Genomic DNA, 6767 nt, shown 5'->3' with positions numbered 1-6767 from the left:
TACACCTTACTGCTTCATCGTGAATTAAGAGGACAAGTAGCATGTGATCATTTGCAAGTGTGAGCGCCTTGACTAAAGCAAAGGTCTTGGCAGTTTGCTGGTCTGAAGCATTTAGGTGTGTGTAAACACAAGGCCAAGGAGGAGAGGGACCAGCAGTGGTCTTAGAGAAGCAACTTGCTGCCCATTATATTTAAGAACTGACAGGGGATATACTTGCTGTCCTGATGACTGAACCCATCTTTGAAAAGTTTGCAAACACAGAAAAGTGCCAGTCGGCTGGTGGATTCAAACCTGTGTGCAGTGTGTCGCCCAGCACAACAACTAAAACAAGTGAAAATATAGGACATTTTCTCAGTATGCCGGGGATGTCCCAGCCACAGTGGGACACCTGATTCCCCCAGACTCAGGATGTTAAAGTTGTAAATAGTAAAATTCTATTGTTTCTTGGCCATTGATCAGTGGTCATGACAGTCTGCATGTTAATGATCATGAAACTGACCTCATGACCCCATTGTTAATCAGTGGTGCTAGGTTTGGTCTTTATGCAAATGTACTGTTTATAAAGTTGGGGAAACCTGCAGTCGGCTGAGACTGAAGAAGTCACTTTGATGAGTAATGAAACATTTCTCCCACTGAAAACACAATGTCCAGATCAGCAGAATCAACTTTCTGCGATACTGTATCTTTACAAAACCTTTGCAGTTTTTGTGCTTTTGTAGAGCCGCTGTGATCCATGCATACTAACAAACCTGTAATAACTCCTGAGGGAATACTGATGCTTTTTTCTTTTTAAATAGATGGTTCATTAAAGGCTCATTTGAAGTAAAATCTTGGCCAAATATGCCTCATAAACATCAATGACTTTGATTTCTGTTGTTGCCTCAAGCCATGGGTGTCAAACATGCAGCCTGGGGTCCAAAATGGCCCACTAAAGGGTTCAAACTGGCCAACTGGATGAGTTTGTCTTTATAGTGTTTATGAAAATAAGACAAAGTTAAAAGTAGTGTAAAACTTTTGATGTAGAACAGTGCAGCTTTTGGTCCCATTTGTAGATGGTCTGTGAATTGTAACACACAGGGAAAGGAATGGGCATTTTGTAAACCGTAAAATGATAGTTGATTGATTGTTCATTTGCTGGTCACTCACTTGACAGCACATTGGGCTGATTAGCACATTGTATGTGTGCCATGAACTAAAAAAATTTTTTTCGTTTTAAAAGCAGACACAATTACGCACAATGTATTTGCAGTTCGCGGTCATCACCGCCAGGTTGCGCTAAATCCCCTTTTGTGTCCGGAACACCTGAAAGTTCGAACCATGTGTATAACTCACAAACAAGAGAAGAGGTCTCACTACGATAGCTAGTGATTAGTCATTAGCCACTTACAACTACAGCATTGCCTGATAAAATAGTGCTAAGTTTAATTATTTTGTTAAATGTGCATGTACAAGACCGGTGACTATGGTAACTTACAATTAGTTAAACCGGAAAGTTTTATTTTTGAGTTTTCCGGAAAATATATAGAATAGCACGTCTTGTCTGCATAGACGATCTTTGCTTGAAGGTAGTTGCGAAGTTCTCGGGGCAAGCGACTCCACGGGAGCGAGCACTGCTGTAGATTACACACCGGCTAGGGAAGAGCAGGACGGACTGGAACGCCGCTCTCCGACAAACCTGACAAGTAGGGAAATAGTTTCACATGGTGGTCGGTCGACGGGGAAGTTTACTGGGAGTTTAACTACACCCGGGAGCACCGTCGTGTCGGTGTGTTCCCCCCTGGGAGCCAGCGAAGGAGGTAGGTGAAGGTGCGTATCTGTGCCTCAGTGCGGGACACTGAGGAATGCTGTAGCCCTGAAAGCTAATTAGCTAGCTAACGTTAGAGGGCAGATTAAAGCAAGACCGAGGAGACCTGCGAGCTGAAACTGAGAGTTAAGACCACAAAACGTGACGTTAAGGTGAAGGTTAAAGCTCTGAACCCACAAAAGAGCCCAAAGCTACTTTCAGACCTAATATATATTAAAAAAAAAATCAGAGAAACTTGAATCCTTTTGGGAATACCTTCTAAATTAGCGTTAAGAAAGCGCAGAAATCAGTGTTTACTTTTCTAAGGAGTGTCTTAAACAGATGTGTTATAGTACTTTTTGACTGGCAGGGTTAACCTTATTACCTGAGAGCAGTGAAATGGATCTGCCATAGAGCAGAAATCCTCCCGCTCACACTTTTTTAAATATATGAAATAGTGATAAATGGCTTTTTAAAGTTGATCTGATCCTCGTGGTTTGAAAGCTGCCGTTTAAATCACAGTAGAGCCTATAATCATCACCTCAACGACACAGTCCTATCATGAATTATAATGAAGAACCTTTAATTGTTTCAAAAATGTTCATTCTCAAGTTTTGAGGTGATTTAGAAGCAGATGTGTCTATGCCATTAATGAAAGTCTTTCTGACCTTAAAACTAAACCTGTACTTTTTAAAGGGCATAAGTGAGTGTCAGTTGAGCAAGTAGTTAGTTATTTGAGAGTTTGGATACTCTCCCCCAAATCTGCCATTTATGAAAATAAAGCAATATTTGTTTATGAAGTGAAAAAGCAACCAATTTAAAGAGACTGTTAAAGCAGTTTTACTGTTTTTATTTACTTTATTTTTGTAATGATGGGCTTGAGAAAACCTTGCTGGTGACAGAGCTTCACGTGGTGAACAGAAGAGAGATTTTCTATAAAACCTCTTGGTCTTATTGTGGCCAGCATGCCTTTAACATGTTCTTTATTTGTGTTTTGCTTAAAATGTGTACTCTGATTTCTTTCTTTCTCGATTGAGGGAGCTGCAGCTGGCCGTAGTTGGTCGAAGTGGTTCAGGCTGTGGCTTTAACAGTGATAGGGTGGGGGGATGCCGTGGGGAGCTGATTTTGATTTCTCTAGAAGAAAATTATGGTGAGAGCCAGTGTCAAAGTAGGACAGCCAGTGCTGGATCCAGGCTGTTTGAGGCAGCTTGGGCCTATATTTGGTGGCTTCTTTGTGCACGGGGCACAGTGCACTGCTTCTGCTTGTTACAAATAGATACATCGAGAATTAGTTTTACACATTAAAGGGTCTATTTTATGTCCTCACTTTTCCCCCACTCTGAAACTATTCTGACTTTTGTTTGTGAGCTGTTTGCTGGTAACTGTGTTTTTTCTGCTCCAAACAAGTGAAAAGCAAAATATAGATATGGGCAGTATAAACATAACATTGACACATAAATCTGGACACAAACAATTGCTTATTTGATAGAATTATGGTTCATTTGGAGATGTGTTTGTGGTCCTCTGGTGAATGTTAAGCCAATATTTTTGGTTCCTACCGACTCCTGAGGGAAATGTTTGGCTCTGTAGCGAATAACATTTTTACTACTTTTTGTTCCACTGGGTTGCTTTGTGTGTCTGTGAGTTTGTTTTTCTTTTTGTGTTTTGTGGTTGTTGTTTTTTTTTTGTTTTATTGCTGTTTTAGGGTTTTTTTTTTTTTAAGCTGTTTGCAGTGGCTTGAAATGGGACATTTAAGAGCCAGAAAGCTAAACAAAGAGCTTGACAACTAAGAGGAACCACATACATCATTTAGATGATAATTTAGATGATTAAAAAAAAAACATGGTCGCAGTAAAGATTTACCAAGGGTCAAACTGAACCCAAATCCCTCTAAAATATCCAAACTGCTAAAGCTTTGCTTTTAGCTTCTTCTTTGCTAACTTACCTCTCCATTTTGCAACCATCGTTCTGCAGCTAACAACACAGAATTTAATTCAATAGATGGATTCCTTAAATAAGCTCATTGTTACCAGTCTAACTTTGTGAGATGGGATCAGACTGATATTGGATCCAAATATCTGATATGTGGTGCATCCCTGATTATCACCATGTTTTTAAGAGTATTAGCTATGTGTCTCTTCTAGTGGTGAAGTGGGTCTGGACATAAATGTAAATACCCATACCCCATTTTAACAAACTGTGCCTGTAAACAGGCAATCAGGACGTCTATAAGGTTGCAGTGTCACAGATATGCGGTCACTGCCCTTAGCCTTGGTCTTGCCAAAGAGACTGACCATCCAACCTTGAGCAACTTCCTCCATGTCCACCCATTATTTCCATCATCACAGCCTCTTTTGCTAGCTGTTGTTGGCAGCAAGAGCAAACACACGCATGTGCTCTTGACATCTGAACAGTGAATGACCCAGTGGAAAATAATTAGTGCTTTTCGAGACTCATGCTAATGTTCTGTTACATCTGATCGGCGCCCACAGGCCAGAGTGATTTGCGCTTTGTGTTACAAAGTTGGATAGTTCTAATAGATGTGACCAAAGTTTCTAATAATGAGGTCAGCTTGTACTACCTAAGAGCCAAAAGCTCGCATTTCAGACGGCTCTAAAAACTCTGAAGTTTTTTTTTCTCTCCTTGGCTCTGAATGATGTCAGTGAGAGCAGATATCTGTGATCTGACATCCCACCCACCTGCTGTTCACACCTTCCGTACTGTGGGGCCACCAGTTGTAATAAAAATACAGATTAAGATGAGGCAGATCACATCCCAGCAAACTAAATGTGGAGCAAAGAGTATGCTTGCATGAGACAAGTAACTGATGCTGAGAGTTCATTGGCAGTTTTTATATCATGCAGAAATGTGGATGATTCGTACGCATTTGTAACCCTTTCGATACATACAAGTGTAAATGACCCCCGTGTGGGGGTTGTGAGACAAATTTCATGCTGCCAGCTTTGCAGATCCACAAATGTAAGCTGTGTCCATCATCTGGGCTTCCTCCGTATTCCTTCCTTAATGTTAGCCTGCTGTTATTGTACAATGGTAAAATTAACATCAACACAACCACAGTGTTTCCACATCTGCAGCTGAGCACTCACTGACTTTCCCCAGCAGAAAAACATTTCAGGATGCAGCAGCAGCTTATTTGATTCATCGAAGCACGTGCTTGTGAGTCCTCAAACATTACACACAAATCACTGCACACATTTGTTAATCTTAGTGTACGCTGGTGGATAATGTCATATGCATTTGTAACCCTTATGAGACATATTTCTCTCCATATTATATATCCAACTTAAAAACCACAAACAAGATGGTTTGTTATAATCAGTATTTTTTTATTTTAATGTATATTTCTCACATTTCCCCTTGCAGTAAGTACATTTATTAAGGATAAATGGAAGCTCTGATTTGTTTTCATGGCCTCATTCATGTCCATTTTTCCTCCTCCAGTGACTGTTAAAACTCTTAAAGTTGTTCATTTTCATAGTGTAGAATACACCCGTTATTACCACATCTTTTTGAGCCACACGATGCTTGTCAGGCTGACGGGATAATGATATTTCTTTGTTCATTAATAAGAGAAAAGCAAACGACCAAAGCTATAAAAATAAATGTCCAACAGCAAAGACTTAAATTGAATTGAACACACATTACTTAAGATGTGGGTTGAAGCTCTGGCTTATTACACCTACCTTTTTTTTTTATATATATACAGCATAGTCTAAATGGCAAGTCATTTATAGCAAGATTTCATCTCTAAAAGACCAAAGAAAACATATTGAAAGTAAATGTGTTGGCTTTTGTTTAAATATAAAAGATCAGGGGAACGGGGGGGGTGTGTGTGTGCACAGTCACCCTAATCATATTTAAAGGCATGGAAGCAGAAACATTATCAAGTTTAGACCATGATGCTGAATAAATTGAGTAACTTATGTTTCTGAAAAGTTCATGTTCTCAGCCTGTATTAGTGCTTAAATGAGGAAAGCGCGGCTGATTGCCATCTCTCCCCAACCCCGTTCCCTTTAAATACCTCCACAATGGGAATTTGCTTTCTCTGATGAAAATAACTTAAACTAATCACCAGTGGCCCGGCTCTGAATCAACAGTCTGAACTTGGCTAACAAGAGTCATGTGAGACTCGATGCAGAGGAATTTCGCCGCTGCTGCTGCTGCTGGTGCTTCACTCGTCCCTGTTTCAGTTGAAATATTTAATGTGCTCACAATGAGAGAGTATTTGCAGTGTGCTGATTTCTGTTTTGCTGAGGCAAGAGAAACTGTGAGGGTGTGTTTCCTGCATGTGCTGACAGCAGCGGATTTTTAAACATACATATCAGTTCCAACACTTCCACACACTTCAGCCGAGGTCCTGCTTTCATGGGACCCACCCATCCACTCTGTCTCCCACTGCAAATCTTATTACCATCACTCTGAATTAAGGGTCGTCTTCTGATTTTGCTGATTGGACTCTGAGAAGATTTGTTTGCTAAATAGCAGCACTGAAGCTGTAGCTTAATCTTAGTGGGGGATAAGTGAAAGAGACAACAACCCCCAGGTACTTAATCTTCCAAAGACCTTTCCATATGACGAATTGGAGCATTAAGTTGATTGTCTGTTTTGTTTGTAGTCTTCCTCATTTTAATTCAAAGGGTATTTTCAGAACCAACATGCCAGACTCTCTCATAGAGGGATTGCATTTTTGACACCTTTTTCATAATTAATCATCACTTTTTTTAAAGCTACATGTTAAAAAGGAACCCACAAACTTTAAATGATTTGTTGGTTTTTACATGTTTAGCATTGTATGACTTGAGGTTTACCTAACTCAGTAATTAAAAGCTGTACTCTAGTTTAAAATCAGTCTTAAATTTAAAAACAGTGAGAAGGAAACATTCAAAGGTATGTTTTTTCTGAATCAAAATTGTTCTTTCAAGGGTCACTTGGCATATAAGGCCTCAGTGCCACAGGCATAGAG

At 39.9% G+C, this 6767-nt stretch overlaps 1 protein-coding gene across 7 annotated transcripts in view; it reads left to right on the top strand.

Moving 5' to 3' along the window:
- Positions 1-1462: 1462 nt before the first annotated feature.
- LOC146553157 (rho GTPase-activating protein 12-like) overlaps positions 1463-6767 on the top strand; it is a 61797-nt gene continuing 56492 nt past the window's right edge. For 2 of the 7 annotated variants that reach the window (XM_085253445.1, XM_085253443.1), the window contains exon 1: positions 1477-1796. The gene's annotated coding sequence lies outside the window, so the exon portion shown is untranslated. Of the gene's footprint in view, positions 1807-6767 lie in introns of all 7 variants that reach the window. The other 5 variants (XM_085253446.1, XM_085253444.1, XM_085253447.1 and 2 more) reach the window with 4 other exon arrangements.

Source organism: Mchenga conophoros, linkage group LG18, assembly GCF_057382185.1.
Source record: "Mchenga conophoros isolate Kocher_MC1m ecotype Shallow Benthic linkage group LG18, M_conophoros_male_GT1.1, whole genome shotgun sequence".
NCBI lineage: Eukaryota > Metazoa > Chordata > Actinopteri > Cichliformes > Cichlidae > Mchenga > Mchenga conophoros.
The sequence above is the reverse complement of the archived record's forward strand: the minus strand, read 5'-3'. Positions and strand labels throughout refer to the sequence as shown.